This window comes from Cupressus sempervirens, chromosome 1 (assembly GCF_028749045.1).
Source record: "Cupressus sempervirens isolate cs-2001-9-10 chromosome 1, ASM2874904v1, whole genome shotgun sequence".
Taxonomy (NCBI): domain Eukaryota; kingdom Viridiplantae; phylum Streptophyta; class Pinopsida; order Cupressales; family Cupressaceae; genus Cupressus; species Cupressus sempervirens.
The window spans coordinates 685,189,002-685,216,748 of NC_143118.1; the positions used below are offsets into that span (position 1 = coordinate 685,189,002).

A 27,747-nucleotide genomic window follows, 5' to 3' on the forward strand; every position below is an offset into this window, starting at 1 on the left:
TCATAAAACAATATTTATAACATTAATTTTTCACATTCATTTAACATAGAAATAATGGTTTAGAAATTTATCTATATTACAATTAACAATATAAGTAACATTCTTCATATTTAAAATAATAATAATTAAATGTTGATAAATATAATAATTAAATGTTGATAAATATTTTTATCAATCATCTAATTGTAATTCAACTATTTTCAATTCAATATTTTTAGTATTTATATTTTTACTTCACCTCTGACTAAAAATATTGAACTTAAAGCACTCAAATTACAATCATTAGAATAATTACTATAATATTATTAAAAATTTAAATGTTATTATTTTAATTTATTAAAAATAATACTATAGTTCAATTTTTAAATGTTATTATTTTAACTATAAGTAAAATATATTTAAAATGATTGTAAAATATTTTAACTATAGTTAATATAATTAAAAAAATAAAATTTAAAAATTGAACTATAGTTATTATTAAACTATTATTTTTAATAATTTAAAATAATAACATTTAAATTTTTAATAATACTATAGTTATTATTCTAATGATTGTAATTTGAGTACTTTAAGTTCAATATTTTTAGTTAGGTGTGAAGTAAAAATATAAATGCTAAAAATATTGAATTGAAAATAGTTGAATTACAATTAGATGACTGATAAAAATATTTATCAACATTTTATTATTATTATTTTAAATATGAAGAATGTTACTTATATTGTTAATTGTAATACAGATAAATTTCTAAACTATTATTTCTATTTTGAATGAATGTGAAAAATTAATGTTATAAATATTGTTTTATGATATTAGTTTTAGAAACATCTTAAAAACATAATTTTATTTATAAGTCATAAAACATAATATCAAATAATTTTTTATAGTTTATAAAATCATATAATTATACCAATAACATAATTTACATTTTTAAAGTTTCAACTACAATAAATAATAAAACATAAAAAATTATTCTAACTTATTTATTTTTAGACTTTTACAACATAACCTATTTCTCCATTGAACAGAGTACTAATGCTACATGCATGCAAAAAATAGTCAAATTTGAACTGCAACGATGGAGGTACGGTAGAACAAGTTACAATGTTTGTATGGCATGGCATGAGTGGATGGGGCATACCCAAGCAGTCGATCCTACTGCCTGGGTAGCCATTGCCACATTAGTCCGCAGTGCACATGATTTCTTTTTCTACAATTTGTCTGACGCACAATAAATTCCTCCTTATCTCCTCATGGTCAATATGACTTTATCTCATTGTCCTTGTCTTTTCACAATTTCTTTTTATTTTTAATTCACAAAAATTCCAAAAAGCCTAGTAAAATTCGATTCATTCAATCACAAATTAGAAATATGCATTGAATAATTGCTTTTTTAAATATTGCTTTTCCTAACTTTAGAATATGACATCGCAGGAGGAAAAAACAAATTCAACAGGGCCACCGAAAACATTAGTTCGCTGCTAATAAAAAATGGTCATTCGTCACTGGTGACGGAACTAATAAATAGTCTCAAAAAATTGTCGTCCTTGATTTCCGGAACCTTGTAGATTATTCCAAAATACCTATGATCGACGGGATCGAAAACTTCAGATTCGTTCACAGCTACTAAGAAATTCCAAAATTCCTCGCAATGTCTGTTTTTGACGCGATCCAAAAGTTTCAGAAACATTCACACTAAACGGCTCCCCAGAAATCCCAATTTTTTCCCAAACCCTTCAAACGGCCTCTGGAAATGGGCACTGAAATTCATTCATGATCATGTCAAAGATGAACAATTACGAGAAACTCCATGTCGTGGCGGTGCTGTTCCCGGATCTGGGTCACGCCATTCCCTTTCTCGACATGGCAACGCTTCTGGCCTCCAATGGCCTCACAGTCAGCTACGTCACAACCCAGGCCAACGCAAATCGCATAAAACACCCCATTTCAGAAGCCATCTCCAATGATCTCGACATTCGCCTCGTTGTGCTCCCCACGCCCGCCGTGAAAGGCTTACCCGCGGGCCTTGAGAGCTCAGATCTGATCCCAATGGAAGCCTCGGACCTAATTCGCGAACCGGCAGAAAAGCTTCAAAACCCCTTCAATCGTTGGATTGAGGGCCAATTGGAACGAGAAACGAATCCTCCGGTTTGCATCATCCACGATCTGTTCATCGTCCGGGCCCCGCAGTCGGCCCAAAAGTTTAATTTGGCAAGCGTTTTGTTCAACGCCTGCGGAGCCCTACCGACGGTGAAATTCATTTTAGGGCGCTTTCAATCCGTCGGCCATGGCGCCGTAATGTTGATCAATAATTTTCATGATCTGGAACCTGGGTATTTGCAGGACTTGAGAAATGTAACAAATAAGCCGGTTTGGGGAATCGGCCCTGTTTTTCCTCCAAAGGGATCTGACATGGTCGGCATGCGAGGGAGAGTGGCGGACATGAGCTTGGATCACTTTGAATTACAATTTTCCTCAACTTGGATCACTTTAAATTACAATTTTCCTTACCTTGGACCACTTTAAATTACAATTTTCCTTATCTTGGATCACTTTAAATTACAATTTTCCTTATCTTGGATCACTGGAATGAAATGAGCTGCTTGGGTCACATCGACTTACAATTTTCCTCAACATTTTCTTTTTAAGCCCACCCATCCGACTTTTTAAGCCCACCTATAATTAATCTTCAACTTTTTAAGCCCACCTTTTAAAGCAGAAATCAAAAAGTAATCTTCAACCCTCCCAACTTTGAAGAAAAAAATCTTTACCTGCCCTAACTTCGAAGCAGATTTACATCAATTAGATCGGATATATCTGTGACATATATAGACTAAGAAATTTATTTTTCGCTTAGTTTTTGAAGGCCGCGCGAACGCGAGCCCCCTCTGACACAAATTATGACGTGCACTCTCCACAATGGGAGATGCTAGGTAGAGCCCCCTTCTTCATGTGCAATGAAGGTGCTCTCCCTAGGCCATCGGCCTTGTTGATCACCGATCGACCCCACCCAGGTAAGTATGATTTGCTTATGCTCTTCCCCTCAACATTGTACTACCTCTCCTCCCTTGTCTCACCTTTCCGCCCGCATGTGGGATCATTACAACACTCGCTATCTGCCTCCTCATCGTCTAAACAAATGCAAACTACAGTCAATCAAACAGTCAAATGCAGTGTCACTTGGTTTTTAAAAAAAATCGTCCTACGCGTACTCCACACAAAATCGTGTAAAGCACATATCGTCTTCTTTGCCTTTGCAATTTTAACCCCCCTCTTTTTCCCTTCCAATTTTTTTTGTTAAGGAAAACTTACCTGTTATGATACGAAGAATATACGCTAAAAAAATTACAGAAAATGGGGAATGTAGCTCAGATGCTGGAGTGCTCGTTTAGCATGCGAGAGGTACAGGGAGCGATACCCCGCATTTCCACTGACGCAATAATAGGGACTGTGAGCCTGCAACTACAATTATTTAAATCTTCTTAAAATTGTCATCTTTTCCTCCAAACGTTGTTGACAAATTGAAAGCGGTCTAATGATACCTGGTCTGCAAGTGGAAAATATTATTTTCCAGTCTGCAAAACATTACAACCGAAGGCTTTGAGATGAGTCAAATTAATTAGCAGATGCTAGAGAGTGGATTGAGAGACTTAAGACCTGGTATTCACCTATAGTGTGGAAACAAATGGAATTCGCCCTTCTCCAAATGTGGAGTTCTGTTTGTACAGAAGAGAAAAATTGGAGCCCCCAAAATTCGAACCCTAAATGTTGAAGGGGTAATTTATGTTGTCATACCCACATTTCTAAGAAGACAAAAAAAAATCATTATTCATGTAGCTGGGAAGTTGTTGGCAATGCAGAGAGGAGTATATATAGAACAGATTGCTGAAACTGTCAATTTCATTTACTGAGGGTACGAAGTCGTCGCTTAAAAGTCTACTGCAAGTGCAGAAAATGTCTTCACAAATGTTCAAGAATTTGGAACTATTCCAAAAAAAATCAAATAAACCAGCGATGGTGGCTTTGTGTGCAATAGGTATGCTGAAGATATATTTTGAAGATCAATTATGAAAAATATATATAAAGAGGAGAGGGGTAGATAGAGACCTCTTTGTGCTCTAACTCTATTTCCCTCTCTCCCGCTCTCTCTATAACTCTATCTACCTCTATCTATCATTTCTTAATGATATCTCTCTAGCTCTATCTGGTGCAAGAGCACCCACATAAAGTATTTAGGTCAAAGTTTTATATAAATTATTTAGGTCAAGTTTTATGCATGAGCCAACTTGAGAAATTTATCTTGATTTCGTCATTAGGATAAGATAATTTTCTTGGGATTTGTACAGATCATTATGAGGTCACTCTTTTCCATTCTATATCAATCTAGAGTATTCTATAGACTATTTTTCGCTATTTTGCAATAATCTAGAATTTTCTGTAGACCATCTTAACAAGTATAAGTAGAGTTTTAGGTTTAGGTTTAGGTTAAGCTTGAGAGCAAAGTTTTTGAAAACAAAGTTATGAAGAGAAGAAATTTGCAGGAAGAGCTAATGTATGTATTGTTCATTTGATGAATTAAATAGAAGAATTTTATAATCTATCTCTTGCTGGTGCTAGTTCTTATTGCGGTTGTGTTTGCTTCCATTGCATTTATCTCTGCATCATTTTTTGGTATCCAAGCTTGGGGAAAGCTCTTGAGGCAATTAGATTTTATGTCTAGATCGGAGTCAAAAGCTGAAACATCAAACATGGTCACCAATGTTGAATTGGCAAAGAAGATGCAAGAACAAGAGAAAATCAATAAGTGGTTATTAGATAAATTTGAGAAGATGAAGGGCTGGATGGAAAAGAAAGCAAAGGTTTCCTCAAAGCAAGAGGAAGAAGGGGAAGAAGAGGATACCCCTGAGCAAGAGGTGGTTAACTTACCTACAGACTAGAGATACTTTATAGAAGCCCTTGAAAGAGTTGGTAAGAAGGATGCCAAAGGTGACCTACCCATCTTCTCAGGAAAGATGGATGCTAATGCTATTGTGGATTGGATAGAAGCCTTGAACAACCATTTTGAATGTGAAAATATAGTAGAGAAGGATAAGGTAAAAATTGCCAAGTCAAAGTTGAAACGACCAGCCCTCACTTGGTGGAATTTCATTCAAGGAGAAAGGGTCAAAGAAGGTAAGAACATGATAACTTCCTCGGAAAGGATGTGTGTCAAGGTGAGAAAAACATACTTACCTGAGGATTATGAAATCCAACTTCATTGAAGGAGACAAAGTTTAAGACAAAAGGAGCTAGATGTCACTGCCTATACTAAAGAATTTCAAAAATTAAGCCTGAGGTCAAAGCAGAGTGAATGTGAAAGTGTAAAAGTTGCTAGATATCTCAATGGATTGAGGTTGAACATTCAAAAAGAACTTAATTTATTATGTCCAGATACAATATAGAAATTTTATCAACTAGCATTGAAGGTGGAAGCCAAATTGAAAAGAAGACAAGAACAAAATAGTAGAGGAAGAGGAAGAAATCAAAGGGGAAGAGGAAATTTCCAAGGAAGAGGACAAAACCATGAAGATCGTAAGGAGATAAAGCAAGAAACCAGTCAAAGTGAAGGAAATTTCAGAGGTAACTTTAGAGGTAGAAGAGGCAATTCAAAAGGTGGATTTGGTGGTAGAAGGGCAAGTTCAATTGTTTGCTTCAATTGTAATAAGGAGGGACATTATGCATCTAGGTGTCCAGATAGAGCAAGTTCAAGTTCACAAGGTGAAAGAAGAACACATTTGGTACAAGATGATGAATACCAAGAGAAGGAGATGGTTGACTCAGATAGTGTACCTGAAAGAGGAGAAAGTTTAATGATGAGAAGAACACTTTTGAAAGTGCCTACTACCATGGAACCACCACAAAGGAAAACTATCTTTAGGACTACTTGCAAATCTAGAGGTAAGGTATGTAAAGTCATTATTGATTTAGGATCTAATGAGAATTTAGTTTCTCTTGAGATGGTTGAGAAGTTAAAACTTAGGAGAATACCTCATCCTTTTCCTTATAAGGTTTCATGGCTAACAAAGGGTCAACAAACTCTCGTAAATGAGCAAGCATGGGTTGATTTTCAGATTGAAAAGTATAAGGGCAACATTTTGTGTGATATAGTTGATATGGATGCATGCCACCTATTATTTGGTAGGGCCTGGCAGTATGATTTCTAGGCACAACATGATGAAAAACTTAATATATACACCATCAAGAAGGATGGAAAGGTGATTAGATTGATTCCATTTGCTGATCATGAGGAAGTGGAAGAAAATAAGGAGAACGAAGCCAAAATTATGAAGGTTAATAAAAAGGAATTCTTACAAGACATGAAGGATGAACCTAAGCCTTGTTTTCTTTTGATGCCTAACCCACAACCACAAGAACCCATTGGAAAAGATAGAAAGGAGGCTGAAACAAAGAAGGCAATTCCTAATGAAGTGAAAGAACTTTTGGATAAATATGAAGGTTTGATTTCAAAAGGTATGCCAAAATTTTTACCACCTGTACGAGACATTAGTCATTGTATTGATTTCATTCCTAGAGCTACTTTACCCAATGAGGCTGCATACAAGATGACACCACAAAAAAATGAAGAGATTGCTAGACAAGTAAAGGAGTTACTCAATTCTGGCTTGATTACAGAAAGCTTAAGCCCATGTGCTGTACTTGCTATTTTGACACCCAAGAAGGAAGGAACTTGGAGGTTTTGCATTGATTCTAGAGCCATTAATAAGATTACAATCAAATATAGGTTTCCAATGCCAAGAATTGAAGATTTGCTTGATTGTTTGGGAGGTGCAAAGTATTTCTCCAAGATTGACTTAAAAAGTGGGTACCATCAAATCAGGATAAGAGCTGGAGATGAGTGGAAGACAGAATTCAAAATGAATGATGGATTATATGAATGGAAGGTAATGCCATTTGGACTCTCTAATGCTCCTAGTACCTTCATTAGACTTATGAATAAAATACTCAAAGACTTCAATGGCAAGTTTGTCATAGTATATTTAGATGACATATTAATTTTCAGCAAGACAAAGGAAGAACACCTAGAGCACATTGACATGGTTTTGAGAAGACTTCATGAGGAGAAATTGGTAATAAATTTAGAAAAATGTTTGTTTATGCAAGAGGAGCTGACATATCTAGGTTTTGTGATCGCCCAAGGTTGCTTGAAGATGGATAAAGAAAAGGTAAGTGCTATACTATCCTGGCCACCCCCAAAAATATTTGGAGATGTTAGAAGCTTTCATGGTCTTGCTACATTTTACAGAAAATTCATAAGAAATTTCAGTCATATATGTGCTCCTATGTTAGAAACTATTAAAGGAGGAAGGAAGTGTAAGTTTGCATGGAGTCAATCAGCAAATGAAGCTTTTGAGTTGCTTAAGAAAAAGGTTAGTGAGCAGCCGATTCTTTCTTTACTTGATTTTAACAAAGTTTTCCAAGCAGAATGCGATGCTAGCAAGGTTGCTATAGGGGCAGTTCTTAGTCAAGAAGGAAAACTAGTGGCTTTCTCAAGTGAAAAACTCAATGAAGCCAAGTAGAAATACTCCTCATGTGACTTAGAAATGTATTTATTGGTTCAAGCTCTCAAAAGGTGGATACATTACTTATTGCCAAAGGAGTTTGTTGTGTATACTGATAACCAAGCACTTAGTTTTCAAAATAGCCAAGACAAATTAAGTCATAGGCACATGAAATGGATGGAGTATTTACAGGCCTATACCTTCACCATCAAGCATAAGAAGGGAATATCAAACAAGGTTGCTGATGCTCTTAGTAGAAGGAATCTAACTATCTCCCAGATATAGCTAGAATGTGTGGGAATTGAAGCAATCAAGGACATGTATGTAGTAGATCCAGAATTTGGTGACATCTACAAGGTATGTATGGAGTTTGGTGAGAGATACCATGTCGATTTTCCTGATTTCTTAATACAAGATGGACTTCTTTTCGAAGAAGGACAACTATGTGTACCTAGGTGCTCTATGAGGACAAACATTATCAAAGAGAAGCACAGTGGAACAATGGATGGACATTTTGGTTTGGATAAAACTTTAGAATTGGTTAGAAGGTACTACTATTAGCCTAAACTTTAGATTGTTGTGAGAAACTTTGTGGAAACATGTATGATTTGTCAAAGGGCCAAAGGAAGGACTACAAATGCTGGGCTTTATCAACCTTTGCCAATACCATCTAGACCTTGGGAAAGCATAACAATGGATTTTGTAATGGGGCTGCCACGGACACAAAAGGGGTATGATAGTGTATTTTTTTGTAGTAGACAGGTTCAGCAAATGCCTCACTTCTTACCCTGTAAGTCAACCAATGATGCTTCTCATATAGCCAATGTCTTTTTCAAGGAAGTCATAAGGATTCATGGGCTACCCCTCAATATAGTTTTAGATAGGGATGTGAAGTTTGTAGGACACTTTTGGAGAACTTTATGGAGGAAACTTGGAACCAATTTATCATTTTCATCGCCCTACCACCCTCAAATTGATGGCCAAACAGAGGTAGTTAATAGAACATTGGGCAATTTGTTAAGAACACTCACAAGACAACATGCAGCAAAATGGGATGTAATCCTACCCCAAGCTGAATTTGCATATAATGACTCCATCAATAGAAGTACATGAAAGTCATCATTTCAAGTGGTGTATGGAGTTCATCCTAGAGGGGTTTTTGAGTTAAGAGATATGAGTTCACAGCAACAAGTTAGTGCCCAAGGAGAAGAATTTGCTATTGCCATAAAAGAAATCCATGATGAAGTCAAAGCACAACTCCAACAAACCGCTAACAAGTATAAGAAGCATGTAGATTAGAAACAGAGACACTTAGAATTTGAAGTGGGAGATTTAGTATGGGAAAATCTCAAGAAGAAGAGGTTACCAAAAGGAAAATCTACCAAACTAATGTTGAGAAAATTAGGTCCTTGTCAAATATTAAAGAAGTTTGGACCAAATGCTTATGAGATTCAATTGCCACTTGATATTGGCATTTCTCCCATCTTCAACATAGTCGACCTCACACCATTCAAAGCACCCATTGAAGAAATTGATACAAGATAGATTACTAATATCGTAGACATTCAACGTCTACCATTTAAGCAGACACCACAACTAGAAAGGATACTTGACACCAAAGTCATTAACTAGTGAAGAGGAAAGGAGTCCAATCAGTATTTGGTAAAACTCAAAGGTTATTCTGATGAAGATGTTGTGTGGATGACTAAACAAGATATCAAGAAGAAAGGTACCACTCTACAAGAGCTCATCTCAAGTGGGCGTGAGATCAAATTTCCTGGGGAATATGGTGTAGGAGCACCCACATAAAGTATTTAGGTCAAAGTTTTATATAAAGTATTTAGGTCAAGTTTTATGTATTTAGGTCAAGCTTTATGCATGAGCCGACTTGAGAAATTTATCTTGATTTTGTCATTAGGATAAGATAATTTACTTGGGATTTGTACAGATCATTGTGGGGTCACTCTTTCCCATTCTATATCAATCTAGAGTATTCTCTAGACTATTTTTTCCTATTTTGCAATAATCTAGAATTTTTCCTAGACCATCTTAGCAAGTATAAGTAGAGTTTTAGGTTTAGGTTTAGGTTAAGCTTCAGAGAAAAGTTTCTAGAAACAAAGTTATGAAGAGAAGAAATCTACAAGAAGAGCTAATGTATGTATTTTTCATTTGATAAATTAAATAGAAGAATTCTATAATCTATCTCTTGCTGGTGCTAGTACCTATTGCAGTTGTGTTTGCTTCCGTTGCATTTATCTCTGCATCACTATCTTTCCCTCTCTATATCTTTGTGTCACTCTATCCATCTCAACCTCTCTATATTTCTCTCTATTTATGTCATTCCTTCCCTCCTCTCTCATTCACTCCATTACTCATAATTTTATTTCTCTCTCCAACTCTCCTATCTCTCCTTTCTCTATGTACCTCATCACTTGCTTCCTCTTTGATTCACTCCATCTCTACCACTCTGTATATGTATCTCTACTCTATTTATTTCCCTTGCTCTCCCCTCTATATTTCCTTATATCCATATCTTTCTCTGGATCTATCTCCCTATGTAAATTTCTTATGATTTATTTTATAGATATTGATGTGACCCAATGGAAACACTAATATAAAACTCTATTACTACCAATCCTAGTGACCTAGAATTAAATTTAAAATATAAATTTTAGATGATAGAATTTATTTTTTATTTTTTTATACTAAGGTGGGAGAGGTGAATCAACATATGCAACAGGAACTTAAATTAACATTAATTGAGTTCTCTATACCATAACCTTAGGAATTTAATGCAACTCTTATTTTAATATTATGAGAATGTAATAAAACATCCTAATGCACATAATGACACCTGGTATGTGTATAGAAACCTAAGATCGTGAAAAGGCTTGTAGTGAGAATTAAATGATTAGATTTACCATCCAAATTCACAAAAGTACTAAACCACTTGCAAAATGTAGGCACTAATCTACTGGAGACACCAGTCTCTTATTTTTATATGTGAGCATCAACCCAACAATTTTATAGACTTCTCTTTCCTAAAATTTGAGTAACAACTTAGATGACAGGTACTTAATCTCAATAATAATAATGGATTTTAGAACCTTTAATTTACTAATCAATTAAAAAACCTTTTACTTAAATGTTAAATGATATTAAATTATAATGTTGGGCATAAAACATCAATATGTGGTTTACATGTTTTATACTTGTATCTACAAAAGTACTTCAATACACAATCCCTTTGGAGGGATTTACAAGAGCTTTATATGTGCATCAAAAGTTGTAATTACAAACATAGGTTATTTGGATCTAAAGATTAATACATTTTCTAGTTAGCTTCAAAAATACTTTGTAAAAAAAATGCAGCAAGCTAGGTCCAAAAGCTCGAACATAATGTGCAACCCAATGTAGCATTATCTAGCTCCAAAAGTCATGTTTGTGCAATCTCCAAAAGATATATTTATGTATCGCAAAAAATATTAAAGTTGACAAAGGTAAATATGAAACAGATCTAGCCTAGAAGGTTTGCACAAGGTTCCACACAATGAACGTGGCATTTGATTCCTACCAGGGATCAATGTGATCCCAAGAAACATCCACCCCTAATTACTAGTATTCACAACATAGAACACCCATTGCATCATGCTAAGAACTTATACAAAATTTTTTCATCAACTTACTAAAGAAAATAATGTTTTGCCTCTTCTTTCTTCTTTCTCCATCACCATTTCCCTCTACCTCTCACTCTCTCTCCTAACTCTCTAACCCTAATACACATATAACATGAGCCTATTTGATAATGAAGTGTTATTATCTTCTTGATTATCTTATTGACATACTGTGCTAAATGACCTTCTAGTTGATCTCATTTATTGTACAAAACCAATAGACTACCATTGCAATGATCTTGATTGTTTATTTCGTTGTTTATAAAAATTTAGATAGGTATGATTCTAGTAAATGTGATTAACAATGACAATCATTAATTTTTATGACTGAGAATGTTTGTACAAATTTCTCATTTGGTGTGCATATCTATTCTAAAAATCATAACAATATATTCAATTTATTATGCACAATAATATTCCTTCACAATCCTTTGATACATAGTTTTATTTAGAATAAATGAAGCATTATAATTTTTTTACTCTTTATTTTAATTATTGTTTTTTTTTTAAATTAGATGTGTATAAACTTTTGAATTAATGTTATATCACTCTACTTACTAACTAAATTTTAGGAATATTAGCATCTTAATAAATTAGGCTCTAGGCTTACTAGACCTATTAAGAATAGGTAAACAAAATTTTTGCAATATGAGATTCTCTTTTGCAAAGCAATAAGCCCTCCAAAGACTTCAATAGTATAAGAATGGGTTATCTTATCAAAATTAATTTTCAAAATCTTTTGAATTTCTACCTTGGATGACAAAATCAATTCTATGGACATTTTCCAATGACATCAACACTTGAGGAAAAAAAAAGCCCATAGTGAGATTGAACATTTTTCATTGTATAGGGCATATACAAAACTTTCAACTTCTTTGAAGCCCATCAACCAAAAAAAAAAAATTGATTGGAACACAAAAAAGTCTTAATGGGAGCACTTTCCATAGAATTTGAATCAAGGAACAACAACCCATAGTTTACCCACAACCATAGCCTAGTTAATGTTACTTGAGACTTCAATTTAGCATGTATCTAGAGTGGGTGATGGACTTGCATGGTGATAGCGCATTCACCATTACAACATCCCTATAGTTAAACTCCATGTCATCACCACCAACATTAGCATTATTGTAGGCAATCATGAAATAATTTTGTAAGGAAAAATATTAGGAGGAAAAATAGTTGAAATGCAGTCAACACCATTGAAACCCTCTCCACACAAGATGAAATATTGTGAGCAATAGGGGAGAGGACCTAGTACTTGAACACCCTAACTTCACACTTATCAAACCCTACGTAAAAATTTCAAATTGCTCCCAATCTTTTACAACAACTTACTTGGCGAGACGCCTACTTATAACTAAGGTTTCAAGTCCATGTCACCCATTATGATGCCACATCAACATGCTTTTTGCCAAGTTGTCCAAAACAGCCAAAAAAAAAAAAGTGACACCAATGGTCATGCATAAAGGGTAATCATAGTTGAACAGTTGATGTGGCATCACATCATTGGTTAATTTTTACAACTAAGGGTACATTTTTTTCAATTTTGGGTTGTTAGCATAGTACTAACAAATTTAAAGCCACAAGTATTGGTACAATGTTGTCAAAAAAATTGGACATTAAGTCAGTAAGTGTAGGTATCAAGTAAAGAACTCCTATCACAACTATTGGAATGCATTCAAGTACTGGGTCCTCTCCCCTAGTGCAGAAATCTATTGCTATTATCTTGCCCTACGAACAAACTACTATCTGAAAATGCAGGTTGCAGAATTTTTTATCAAAAAGTTTGATTAGATTAGATTGGAGACTGTTCAATTAGTACCCAAATGAAAAAGAATGTGCCATTGACATTTTGGCAACCTCTTTGATTGGGCAACTATAATCTATTATCAAGGTTTGACTTAATGTTTGTGATGTGGAAAGTACATGGCTCGGTGGTGGAATCTGGATGGATGTGATGTCTTGAATGGTCATCCATCCCACTTATTCATTGACAATAGTTGATTTAAAAAAACACAAGTTGTCCTTTTTGTTGATATGATAGAGGAGTGAATTGTACAGAGAAAGAATGGATGGCAGGGATATATTCCATGGTCGTTCATCCCATTAAATGAACTATCCATCATTGATGTAAAAAAATAGGCCATCGAGTTCATATAAGGAAATTCCTACAATGTAATTATAGAAAATATTAGAAGATCAACACATTGTCCTTAATAGTGCATTATCATACAAGTAACCATGGAAGATATGAAGACATTTTTTTTAGCACTATGTTTATTAGTTTTTATCTTTTGTAACTTAAAACTTTTATTTTCAACCAACTAAGATAAATTTCTATCTAGTACATATTTATTCTTTATTTTTGAAAATTATTAGTTTTATTAGTGTATTTTGATATATTTTGATTTCACATTTAATTTACTCTATTTAAATACAACTTGAGAAATAAAAGTAGAGATGGGGAGAGATATCTAGGAAGACATATAGAATGCTTATTTTCTCTATCTTTATTCATCTATATGCATATTTGTTTCTCATTCTCTCTATCTTTATCTTTCCCTATCTCAATCTCTCTTTCTCTTTACTTCCATCTCTCCATTTATGTGTTCGTTTCTATTTTTATCTCCACCCCCACCTTCATCATTTTCTTCTTTTATATCTTGGTCTCTATCTCTTATTATCTTCATACATATAATTTTTTTATACATGAAACATGGTCATATATATCCTACAATTTTCTACACATATTTGAAATTTTTAAAAATTGATCACAATCAATTGTATAAATGGCATATGTAGCTCACTTGACATATTTAAGGGTTGTTGACATGAAACATGCTTTAATACAACCCATCATCAATATAGTACAATATGTCATACTATTGGGTTGTTATGTGTGATCATATGATAAAATACACTCCATAATTGATATACTACAAATCATAGATTACATTTATAAGATTTCTAAGCATGACTCAAAAATTAAATGTGACCCATAATTGATATAAAATATGAACCCACATTCCTAAACAATAAAGATTATATTGTTTTTCATTGAATATTAAAAATATATTTTAAAATCTATTTTATTCATAGATCATTTACATTGATGAACATAACAAAAGAAACAACAAGATGCCTTCTACTTTCCATGAGCATTGTTTACTTAGTACATGAAGGATATTTAGTAGGGAGGCGAAGGTTCCCACATATACCATGTTTCTCAATCAAGAGCTCAAGTGGAATTCTACCATTTGTTCCAAGGCTTCTAACACAAACATCTCATTAGGTTAACCAAGCAAGCTTTGCAAGAAGATGGGGATTTGGTGCTTTATTATGTGGAATGAGTGGGCAAGCCTCAAGATACTTATTGGACTGACAAAAAATCAAATGGTGGTGGATACTTCAAATTTGATAAGAGTAAAAACCACCAATATGGTGGTTTCCACACTTACACAAGGCAAGGCTAGAGATGGGAAATTTCCTTGCAAAGTAATGCTAGAGAGTGATGTAATCCTTGTATAGTATATTATGAACTTGGACGATGGATCCATGTATGGAAGCCTGTGAATGACCCATGCAAAGATGTCAAGGGTGGAGATTTATTATAGAAATTAAATATGGATATAAAATCTAATAAAATATGACAATATATGGAGATGTGATAATATATATTATGTTTGAAATATGGAGAGAGAGGGATCTAAAGGGACATAAAGTAATCGAAAGAGGCAACTATAGAGGTGAAAAGAATGAGAGAGGAGAAGATTAGGAGATAGAAATAGAGGGGACGATATGGATAAAGGTGGACATGGATATGGAAGAGATGGTTATATGCAGAGAAGAAAATGGATTGATTGAGAGAGAGGAGAGATGGGTGGATAAAGATCATGGAGACAATTATATATATAGATGATACATATAGATAATATGAGAGAAGGAGAAATAAAAATATTTAGATAGAGATAGGTAGTGATATAAATATAGAGATAGAGACAAAGAGAGAGGGATATAAGTATTGAGAAAGATGACAAACCCATTGCACACTAAAGTAGGATTGCTAGTTGCTATCCAAAAACATCTAGAAATAAAAATCTATAAACCTTGAGCAATTAAAATTGGAGCAATTTCTATCAAAAATTTAAAATGAGTGAGAAAACATCAAGAAGTTAAAATCTATGCTAAACTAGAGGTGTTACCATTAATCTACAAGGGCCTCAAAGGTATCTTAATTGGAAAGAGGCTCTCTTGGGGTTGGACTTTATAGTAATATAATTATTGATGGAGTTCATCACGTTATTTTATTTTATTGAAAGAAAAATAAATGTAAACTGATCTTTAATAATATCAATAATCATTAAATAAAAAATTATAGTTATACTTGCATTTATTGTGCGCCACCTATTCAGTAACAAATTCGTATGGTATATCTAGGTAACAAATGGAGACCGCTGACTACCCTTTCAGCTTTAGGTTTTTCTTCCCTCACAAACATGGTTGACAAAACTAAGTATGTGAAAACAAGAAAGGTTCTCCTACAAACCCTAAGCCAAAACCATTTATTTTTGGCATTGTCAATGAAAATGGAGAAGGTGGAAAGTTATTCAAATAGGTTATTGAAGGAATGTGTGAGATCTCGGAGGGTACCAAGTTCATCACAAGTGAAGAAGAAAGCAATGGAGAATGACTTACTACAAGAGGTGGAGGTAATATGTCATCCTCTACTAATATTATCATCAAACCCCCCAAAGGTCTATAGCCATGTAGAAGGAGATTTGCAAACTTAGGGATTCTATAATTTCTTTCGTTGTTGTGGATATTTCTACTTTTCCCTCTCACAAATATCTTGATGAATGGGTTCATAATGTTTGGAAAAAAAAACATGTTCTTCATTTTACTTATTATTGTATCTTTTCCTTAGCCATTCTTTCATGTAGGTGAAGAAAGTTTCCTCTATTTAGCCATCTATAATCCTTTGTTATAGATTAATAGAGAAGTTGAATGTTAATAGGAAGAGTGAGATAAGGATGAATACTATAGTCATCATTGCTAGATTAGGAAATGTGAGATCATTCTATCATGTCAATACTAAATTAGTCCTTGATGGAAGGAGGAAGGGAGGCTTGTGAAACTTTGGGAACAATATAAGGAGAATTTCTCCAATGATCAACTAGCACACCAAATTCCTTCGATTGCATGAGTTAAACACTAGAGCCAATGTATCCCTGATCTGAAACTATAGATCACCCTAGATCATCAATGGATTGGGATCTAGCAATAGACTCCTGCGAGGGTAGGTCTTGCTCTCTAACTCCAAAACCTAATGAGCAATTATAGAATCCCCCTAAACCCTAGTTGAGGACTCCTTAGTTTGGAAGCTTACTCCGTTAAGGGACTTCATGATGAAGTCAACTTATCTTTGTTGCCTTCGAGGTGGAGAGGCCCAAGGAGATTGGAGAAAGGTTTGGCACCCACGGATCCTTCCTAAGATAATTTTTTTCTAATGGATGACTTTACATGGGTCTATCCTCACTATGGATAATTTTCAAGGATAAAGCTTCTGCCAATTTGGAGGTGGCTCAATAGGTTATTAGACTCCTAAAGGAGTGTAGTGGAATCTAGCAATGGAACCCCTCCAAATCCCTTGTGCAGACTTGATACGTAGTGGGCTTCTACTTGGGGAGTGGGGCAAATGGTTGCATAGATTGATAAATCCAAAGCCTTGGCTAGGATGAATACGGTATAGAACCTAGCCCCTGAATCATGGTTTAAGCTTAATTTTGATAGCTTAGCCATAATGGGAAGTTGTATTGTTTGGGGTGTCTTATGCAATTCTATAGGGAAAATGGATATGGCATATTCTGGTAACTGTGGAGGTGGCTCAAATAATGAAGTTGAAGTCAAGGCTCTTCTACGGGGATTCAAACTCGTAAGGAAATATGGAATCAATAGGCTGATGGTCAAGGAGGATTCATTGTTAATTATCAATGTTGCTAGAAAGGATAGTCAAAGTGGTTGGGAGATCAAGGTGATAATTAAGGAAATTAGTAAGTTGATGGAGGAATATCAAGAAATCTAGGTGGATCATATTTATCGTGAAGGTAATTGCGTGGTGGATGAGCTAGCTAAATTTGGACACAGTGTCACAAGGCTAACTGAATGGGAGGACATCAATTTAATTCCATCATCAACTAAATTCTTAATGGAACATGAATGTACTTTGAAAAATGTCATATGAATCATCACTCTAAGTGGCACATCTTTAAGTTTCCACATGGGCAGGAAAGCAAATGGTCTCATAAAGTTTATGTTTGGAAAGATTATATGTGGATACACTTTAATAATTTCCTTGTCATAAATGTTATTTATTTATGCAAAAGGACAAAGGTGTTGGATTTTCTAACAGTCAAAAAACTAACTAAAAAAGTTAATAATGACATCTTGTGCATACCCCACTACAGTTATAGTTTGCATCAAGTGATTAAGGAAAGAAAAGGATAGTCTACATGTGCTAGGGAAAGAAATTTTCTGGGCTTCAGGAAACCTTATGACCATATGATGGTTTTCATCTACCTTCACATTTGCATCTTGGGTATTTTTAATTTAAATTCTAAAAACTGCCTTAACTACAACTCAGTGATGTCAAAAAGTTCAGTGGAGTTGGTGGAGAATTTTGAATAGCTGGTGGTTGAGTTGGGTGGTGGTATGGGAACCAACACTCATATTGAACCTGTGGTAGTTGAGGAGTACATTTGCAATAGTGAAGCGACAACAATGTATCTACAAGAGGGTGGCCTATTGCCCTTTATGGAAGGAATGGTACAACATGAGGAAAACATTTCTATGTAGTACTTCAATTCCTAGGACTGAAGTGTGGTTGCTAATGAGATGAGTTTTGAAATTATTGAGCATCTTATTGCTAAGGTTGGTGGGTTTTATGTTGGTGGCAAGAACTGGCGCAAACAAGCTGGAGTGAATGATGAGACTAGCTTGCAAAAATTCTTCAAATTTAATGAGGAAGCAATGCATATGCATGGTGGGTTTTCGAAGGAACACCTTCCTAATCCCTAGGACATCGTCTGCTATGCTATTATGAGATACATTACTTTGGAGGATCATTTTTAGGTACTCTATTTTTACCATTTCCCCATCCTTAACCATTTTAGAAATATTGACCAAATTTCTTTTCCATTCCTTTTGCTAAATTCCATGGAATATAGTATTTTCAAGGCTGGGAGGAAGTTGGAGGAGGGAAAAACCTTTTACCTCATCCACCAAGGTTTCATGAATTAGTTGTTTATCCATCACCTTGCCCAAAGCTCACCTCTCTTGGTTAACCCTCTAGCCACTACTACCCCCTAAGTCTCTATTGACCCTGGTCCTGGCCCTAGCCATAAAAAGATCAAGAAAACCCCCAATCCTAAGGTCAAAATTAGTCTCATAAACTCAAATACAAATACTAAGAAGGGAAAATAGAGCACTCATAGATCAAGTAAACATCTCCAAATGGAGAAGTTTAAGTCCCCTCCTAAATAGCTCTTCAGCTTGGAGTCTATGAAAATTGACATAAAACCCCTAAAGAGCAAGAAACCCCATCAGGATATTAGCGAGAATCTTGGCTCCAATCCCCCAAGCCCATCCCATATTTATGATACCTTGGAGGCTAATCCTTCCCTAGCTAGAAGTGGGGGTGAGGATATTACTTACCCTAGGAAGGACATTCCCAAAATGGGGAGAAAAAAGGGAAACACAACCATAACCAAAGTTATTGCAAGGGTCGGCTTGATAAGCTTGAACAATCAATGAAGGAGTAAGCTGATAATCATCCTAGAATCTACCAAATATTTGAAACCTTGGCTGAATTCTCCACTAAAGTGATGCATTCCACGACTACCACCCTTTACTTTCTTCATGTGAACAAATATGTGAAAGACTTGGACAAGGAGAGTGACACTTCTCGCTCTATATATGGCTTCTTGGTGGAAGACTAGATGAAGACCCTCCTGGAAAAACCTATCAAGGAGGAGGGGATGACTATGGATAGGGATGGACTTGAGGCGAAGGATGTTGAGGAACTAGATAAGAAGGAGGGCAGTTAGCACTTTTGGCTATTTTTGTTTTGTCTTTAATGATATCATTTAATCTTAACTTGATTCCCTATGGGGCATTTTCTTATTTGTATAAGTTTAATTACTGGACTGATTGTAGTAGTATGTTGTTTTACTATTGGAGTACTCTTCCTGATAATCTTCTTTATCATAGTAGGACTGATATAGTTAGGGTTTTTATGGATTATGTCTATTTCTTGAAGTATAAAATTGGTATCGGTTAGTAGATAGGGAGGTAACCTCCGGCGATTCCGTCAGCCTTTTTGTAATTTGGGGTGAACCCCCCATTTCTCTTGGTTGCTATCTATATACTTCAAAAACTAACGCACAAAGGTGGGCTACTTCAAGTGTATTTTTCTTAACTTGCATGTGTATCTACATTGATAGAAATTACAATCTTAGGTTACTAACCATTACAAATAAACATAAATCAATTAAAATGAGATCTATAAGATACACATGCATACAATATCAATATATACATGGAAAATCACTCTTAGGTTAAAAATCCTATAAAATATAATTTATTATTTACATACTTACAAAAATTGTCTAAATAAATTATAGATAAAACTTATAAATATCACTCAATTGAATAAAGTACGTTTCATTATAGAAAGAAGGAAAAACTAGAAAATCACACTTGTAACTCTACATATGACAAAACCCACATGACTCCACATATCTCACATGCAATATTATATAAGTTTTAAAATTTGTATGATTAGTACACAAAATTAAATCTTTGTAAACTATTTTTCTCAAATGATTTAATCCTTACCACCCATATACTATTTTCATTGACCACATTATGAATGATTTAAAATAATTAATTTTTTTATTAACTAATTTATTTGTTCAAATTTATCAATAATTGAATTATGAGAAAATAATTCATTTTTTTTAACAAATATAATGTTATATATTTAAATTTGTGAATATATCTAAACTTTATTAATTTCTAAAAAAAAATATAACTCATTACTAAAAAGCTTTGCCAATAAATTTACTTATTAGATACAATAATTTATAAATTTTTTTAAGGATTTCTGAGAGTTATTATGATCTTCTAATCACTTTCTTCAATTGTGATTTATAATGCATTTGGTAAGTTTAGAGCTTGAGATTAACCTTCTCTATCTAAATAGGTGTAACTATTTAATAGGGGAGAAATAATTTATATAAAGCAATACAAAATAATCTAGTAGGTTTTATCCAACTTTCAAATAAAAGCCAATCTTTAGGTTTCATGATTTATACAAAGCAATTGAGCACAAACTAGAATTACGAACAATTTATATATTTTAGGATTAAAATTTACATACTATCTTTTTCCATTTCAAAAGTAACAATAAAAATAATTTCAAAAATAAAATGTTGTCATTGTTAAAATTCAAACATGAAGATCTAAGAATTATTCTTCTGAAACTACACATAAGTTCATTGTAGCATGGACATCTTCTTCTAAACTTTTAGATCCAATGACAATCACCAGAATATATTTATAAAATAAAACTTAAAAGACATTCATTTTTCACGAAATCTAAACTCTAGGCCTCCACCCCAAAGTTTCGATATCAATCACTGTATTTAATGCAAGCTAAGTATAATAGTTAACTAATTTAAAGTATACATTAATAACAAGACACTGAATGTCAATTTTTATATTTAATATAAAAAAAATATTGAGAATCTAACTAATATTACTATTATTTGTGAGATCTTTGTTATAAAGAACTTTTCTAAATAGATCAAATATATCCACAAACAATAGATAGCATATAAGGTTTCTACACTTTCAAGGAGAACTAAAGCTAAAACAAGATCAGCACCTTATGCGTCAAAACATTCAAAGCTAGAATAAATTGTTTTTAAGCTTTCGATGTGAACTCGAGTTTTGCTGAAACAAGTGTTGTTTTGAAAGCTTGTGAGCCTAAGATTTGGACAACCGATGGAGTTCTCTGAGAAGGGTCTCCAGTACTGAAGCCTGACTCAAAAGTCTTATTCGATACTTGGATTCATGACATCTGATTCTGCCTCTCTCTCAAGCTTTTGTTCTTCTTTCGTCATACCTGACACTTTTGATGCCAGTAATGGGAGGAATAATGGCATGCAAGCCAGGTATTTGACTAACGATTGCCGCTTACTGCAAACTATGCTGATGCGGCCAGATTTTGATGTCGGTTTTTGACTACAAATTATATAGATCATGAAGATCAAATGTTAAAATTTTCGAAATTTTTTATGATGTTCTTCATTTTTTGAAAATTGATCAACTGTACAATTTTAATGAAAGATAAAGGCACCCCAAATAGAGGAGGGAAGTGACTACATTGTTGAAGTCTTTTCATAGTTTAGCCTATTCTACTAGTAGGTGGAGGGAGATGTAGGAGCTATGTTATAATGTTGTGATTTGTACACATTCTAAAAGTGTTCTATGATAGGCTTTGCCCCCCATGCTGGATAATAAATAGGACAATTCGCAAACACAACATGTATATGTCCTAGTACAGTGAATTTGTTTGACGGAAATTTGATTTACTTTATTTTTATAGTTTGTATACCAATAAACCATAAGTAGGAAACCTGATATGGATCTGAAACAGATTTGCTTTTCTTATAAATTTTTTTTCATCTTAGCGATGAACGTGCCCTTGTTTGCACGCTGGTCAACCTTTAATACTAATCGCATTTTTTGATGTTTCCACGGCATTTTCTCCTTACACGGCACCACGAACTGACACTTTGTGAAACCGGGATTTCACTATTATATTCTCTCCTAATTTGCTCACTTCACACTCCCTCTCCGTCAGCTATGTCACCACTCGCACCATAGCGCATCATCTACGAGGTCTCATCGACGAATCTCACCAGGTTCAGCTGATCTCGACATTCAGCTGGTCCGCCTAAGTCCTCTCAACGCCATGCAATAACTTGAAGAAAATACTGCTTGCATATTCGAGGTTAGGTGAGATGATGAAATCTTTTCATATTTTTTGCTATTCATTTTCGCTTTAGTTTTACTTTATTATCTTGTTGAATAATAAGAATTTCTATTGCTTATGATTTTGAAAAGATGGAATAGTAACATTTCAAAGTTTATATAGTCAGAATTTTAAATAATGAATAATAAATAAACTTATAAGTATTTAATTTTAGAAATTTAGATTATATTTAGTACATTAGATAATTTATCAAATATTTGATTTTTGATAATTTTGCACTTTTTCAAATGGCTGATTATACTTGATCTTCAATAAACTTAAACTTTTCTAAATTAGTGACTTGTTAGAAGAAGAAATTGTTAGAGGGGGGTGAAGAAAGTTTCCACTATCTAACCATTTAGGGGGTCCTTTGTTGTTGATCAATAGAGAAGTTGAATGCTAATAGGAAGAGTGACACTAGCACAAACACTATACTTATGACTATTAGATTAGGAAATATGAGATTATTCTATATGTCAATGCCATCATTGAATAAATTAGTCCTAGATAGGAGGAAGAAGAGAGGCTCAAGGGAGGCTCGTGAAACTTTGGGAATAATATAAGGAGAATTCTTTTGGTAATCAAGTAGCACACAAAGGTAGGTTGCTTGAAGTGTAATTTTAATAGATTGCACTTTTATCTACATTAAAAGAACTTACAATCTTAGGTTACTAGCCATCACAAATAAATATAAAGTAATTAAAATGAGAGCTATAAGATACACATGCACATATTACCATTATATACATGGAAAAACATTTTTAGGTAAATAATTTTATTAAAAAAATCTATAAAATATTATTTAATATTTACACACTTGCAACTTACATAAACTATAGATAGAACTTATAAATAACACTCAATCAAATTATTGAGAAGACACAACTAACAAATCACACTTTTAACTCTACTTATGACAAAACCTATTTGGATCCATATATCTTGCATGCAATATTGTGTAGGTTTTCCAATTTTGTATGATCACTGCAAAAAATTTAAGCTTTGTAAACCCTTTCTATTGTCTTATTTTGAAAGCTAAAGACCCTAAGATCTAGACAACTGTCTGAGCTAGTTTTTTGAGAAGGGACCTATTCATTACAAAAGACTCATTCAAAAGCTATGAAGTCTCATTCACTACTTTTATTCGTGAGTTCCAATTGTGCTTCTCTCTTGTGCTCTATTAGTCTAGCTAGAATTCAACTTGTACATGTCATTTATAAAAGCTTCCAATTCTATTTCTGAATAACCATTCTGTCTGATAGTACTTATAGCCATCTCCTTTAATTTTTCTATGTGATCTCTCATGTCTTCTCATTTCTTTCCAACTAGAGTAATTCTCATAGCTTCCTTCACTATTTTCCTCCTCTGGCAAACCATCCCTATGTTCACAAAACTAAATTCCTATGCGTAATTTAGGAGACACTAATAGGCATGGTGACATAAATGACCTCAAGGCCTTTGGGAGAGAGGAGCTAAGTGAGGTTGAAGAGAGGAATTAGGTGACTCAATTCTTGATAAGGCACTTCCATAATATGAGGCTTCTTCAAATTGCTCATATTTGTTGGCCAAAAAAAGTTGTAGATAAATGAAGTTAGAATATAAGACTGGAGTGTTGTAACAAAACTATTGATGGTTTGTTACCATAGCAAACTTGGGGCAGTTGTTGTGAAATATATTGCAAAAATAGAACAACAAAAAAATAATAGAGAAAGAAAGAACTTCTAGCTTAATTTTATTGAATAATAGATGTCAATTTATACAATAGCTTGACTCAACAACATTCCTAAATGACTGCTACTTAGATTGACAAAAAAGTACTTCATGATTGACAACACACACAAACTAGACAACTAACTGAGACTTATGGACACCTAACTCAAGCACATCTACAATAAGAACTTGATTCAAACTAGAACTCTTTAACTAAATCCCAAACTAAACTTGTGTTATTAGAAACTCAACAAGTTTTGCCACTTGTGCAACAATTATTTATTGACTATTATTGGAACATTAACTCCAACACCCCCACCTTAATGTGACAACTAAAAGAAACATTATGTAGAAATTATACTTTAGAAATATGTCATAGAGGAGTAAGACTTTCTTATAGTTATATAGCTATCATCTAGCTTTGAAACACCATTGCGCACATCATCTCCACATGAAATTTCTCATAAACAATGACAAGCTTCTAGACTTTTAGATCTCCCTAAACTATTGGACACACCATCTCCACATGGAATGTCTCATAACCCTCATAAAGGTATAGCTTCTCTAATCCTATAACACCTCAAACTATTAAACACTTATCTACATCCTTTCCTATTTTCCTAGCATAGACTTCTTCAAAATAAAACAAATTCTTCAATGAAATAATAATCATCTAGTGGTTCCTCTCTAGGCCTCATCTTCTTAACATCTTCTTCTCTAACAGATAGAAATTAATAGGAAGATAGCTCTGATACCATATCGGAAAAATAGAATAGCAGAAACATATTAGAGAAAGAAAGAACTTCCAACTTAATTTTATTGAATACTAGATGTTAATTTATACAATAGCTTGACTCAACAACATTCCTAAATGACTGTTAATTAGATTGACAACAAACCACTTCATGATTGACAACACACACAAACTTGATAGCTAATTGAAACTTATGGACACCTAACTCAAACACATCTACAATAAGAACTTGATTCAAACTATAACTCTTTAACTAAATCCTAAACTAAACTTGTGTTGCCAACAACTCAACAAGGTTTGCCACATGTGCAACAATTATTTATTGTCTATTGTTGGAACATTAACTCCAACACCCCCACTTAATGTGACAACTAAAAGAAACATTATGTAGAAATTATACTTTGGAAATATGTCATAGAGAAGTAAGACTTTCTCATAGTTATGCAACTATCATCCAACTTTAAAACACCATTGGACACACCATCTCCACATGAAATGCCTCATAACCCGTGTAAAGGTATAGCTTCTCCGATCCTATAGCATCTTAAACTATTGAACACTTACCTACATCCTTTCCTATTTTCATAGCATAGACTTCTTCAAAATAAAAAAAAATTCTTCAATGAAATAATAATCATCCGATGGTTCCTCTCTAGGCCTCATCTTCTTAACCTCTTCTTCTCAAATAGACAAAACTTAATAAGAAAATAGCTTTGATACCATATTGGAAAAATAAAATAGCAAAAATATAATAGAGAAAGAAAGAACTTCCAGCTTAATTTTATTGAATAATAGATGTCAATTTATACAATAGCTTGCCTCAACAACATTCCTAAATGACTGCTAATTAGATTGACAACAAACTACTTCATGATTGACAACACACACAAACTTGACAACTAACTGAAACTTATGGAAACCTAATTCAAGCACATCTACAATAAGAACTTGATTCAAACTAAAAATCTTTAACTAAGTCCTAAACTAAACTTGTGTTGCCAGGAACTCAACAAGGATTTCCACATGTGCAACAATTATTTATTCACTATTGTTGGAACGTTAACTACAACAAAATAATCAATTGATCTTGTGGTATTTGGAATAGGCTATCTATCTCTTGTGGGCACAATCAATTAATTTTGAAATGTAGAAATGGTATTTGTTTTTTGCAAAAGATAAATGTATAATTAGTGATAGACATCCAAAAATTGTACTAATGATTGTAGATTACATTAAATTTGTGATGGAAATAATTAAAAAGAATGTGCCTGATAAATATGCTACGACTGAATTAACTACATAATAGAGGGTTTAAAGACATTAATTTTAGACAACATTTAAATTTTTTCTTAAAGATACATTATATATATATAAGGTATATTTTTAGAGTTTAATTGAAATAAAAAGACAACAAACAAAAATAAGTTTTCTTAGGCTAGATAGCTTTTACTTCATTTTCCTCATCTAATTATGCCATTGAACTTATCTCTGAACTCATCGTTTGTTCCGTTGAAAAATGATAGAAATGCAATGATCAATGGTAGGAATGGGCGGTTACCACTGCAAAATCGTGGAAATAGTGATCATTCCATTAGATATTTTGATCAGGGTATATATAGAAACATCATATTTTATATTTTTGATGCCCTAAGATGCTGTCTTCAACATTTCTACCAGTAAACTCTTCTTCTTCCAGTCATGTAGCAACATATTGATCTGGTTTCAGCAATTGTGTAGCTGCTTGTCTTCAGTCTCACACCTGTCGCGCTTCCTTTCGTCATCTCCATATGACTTATGCCCTTCAATCAAACCTGACCCTTAGTCCCGAGTCTCCTGACACCAAAATTCTCTCTCATTTCACTTTTTGAATACTATACTTTTTTGGTTTTTAGATACTAGGATTTTTATTTTCTTGCTTATATTTCTTATAGATTCAGCCAGAGGATAGAGAAATGTTTGAGATCTAAGAACTTTATGCTGAAGATTAGGGTTTTGGCTATAAGGGACTAAAATGCACCTACATAACTAATAACTAATTTGTTTGTATTTTTTAACAGATTAACATTCATATAAAAATTTATAATTAATTAATAAAAGTGCATTTTGGCCCCTGTATAGACAGTGCCGAAGATTATTAGCTATTGTGAGGGCTTGTTTTAGCTGAAAGTTTTTATTTTGATTTTTTCTCCTACCTAGGGTTTTCTTCTTTATCAGACTCTAAAATGGGAGGAAATGCTAAAAGACTCTATCAATGGCTAGTACCTGGCTGCAAAGGTTGTGTCATTTGCAAGGGTCTATAGCCATGTCGTAAGAAACATGTCACAACTTCTAAGATGGAAAATTTAATTGGAGAGCTTTTTTGTATGGAGAGTAATACATAGTAATCGCGATTCCTAGAGAAAATATCATCAAATGCATGAATGGGTTGGCCACCAAAATGCAATTATGATTTGTGACCATACAACATGAATATATATCCAAGATCTTCCTCTTTAAAATAAATGTTTACCCATGTAAGAGATCGATTTTTGCTTACATAAAAGTCTTATTTAATTTTTTTTTAATTTAAAAATATCTTCGTGTATATTATGACATTATGACGCTTTGAATTTTATCTTTTATATCATTTAAATATATTTCCATTCCATCTTATATTTTTCTATGAGTGGAAAATGATTTGAGGGGACATTTATGAATTCATTTCTATTTTTATATGATGCATTGAATTTTCTTTTTCAATTTTTTTTGTTTCTAACTTCTTTGATATCTAAATCAAAAGAAACAAAAGATTATATATATATATATATATACATATGTATATATATGTATATGTATATGTATATATACATACATACATATATATATATCTATATATATATATATATATGTGTATATGTATATACATATATATGTATATATATATATATGTATATACATATACATATATGTATATA

General features: G+C 33.4%; 1 non-coding gene and 1 pseudogene across 1 annotated transcript; one reads left to right on the forward strand and one right to left on the reverse strand.

The window, feature by feature from the left end:
• Positions 1-1,711: 1,711 nt before the first annotated feature.
• LOC149579781 (UDP-glucosyl transferase 73B2-like) overlaps positions 1,712-27,747 on the forward strand; it is a 74,924-nt pseudogene continuing 48,888 nt past the window's right edge.
• Positions 2,859-3,020, reverse strand: LOC149579782 (U1 spliceosomal RNA). Its single transcript, XR_016357530.1, has one exon. It is a non-coding gene; the product is annotated as a U1 spliceosomal RNA (small nuclear RNA).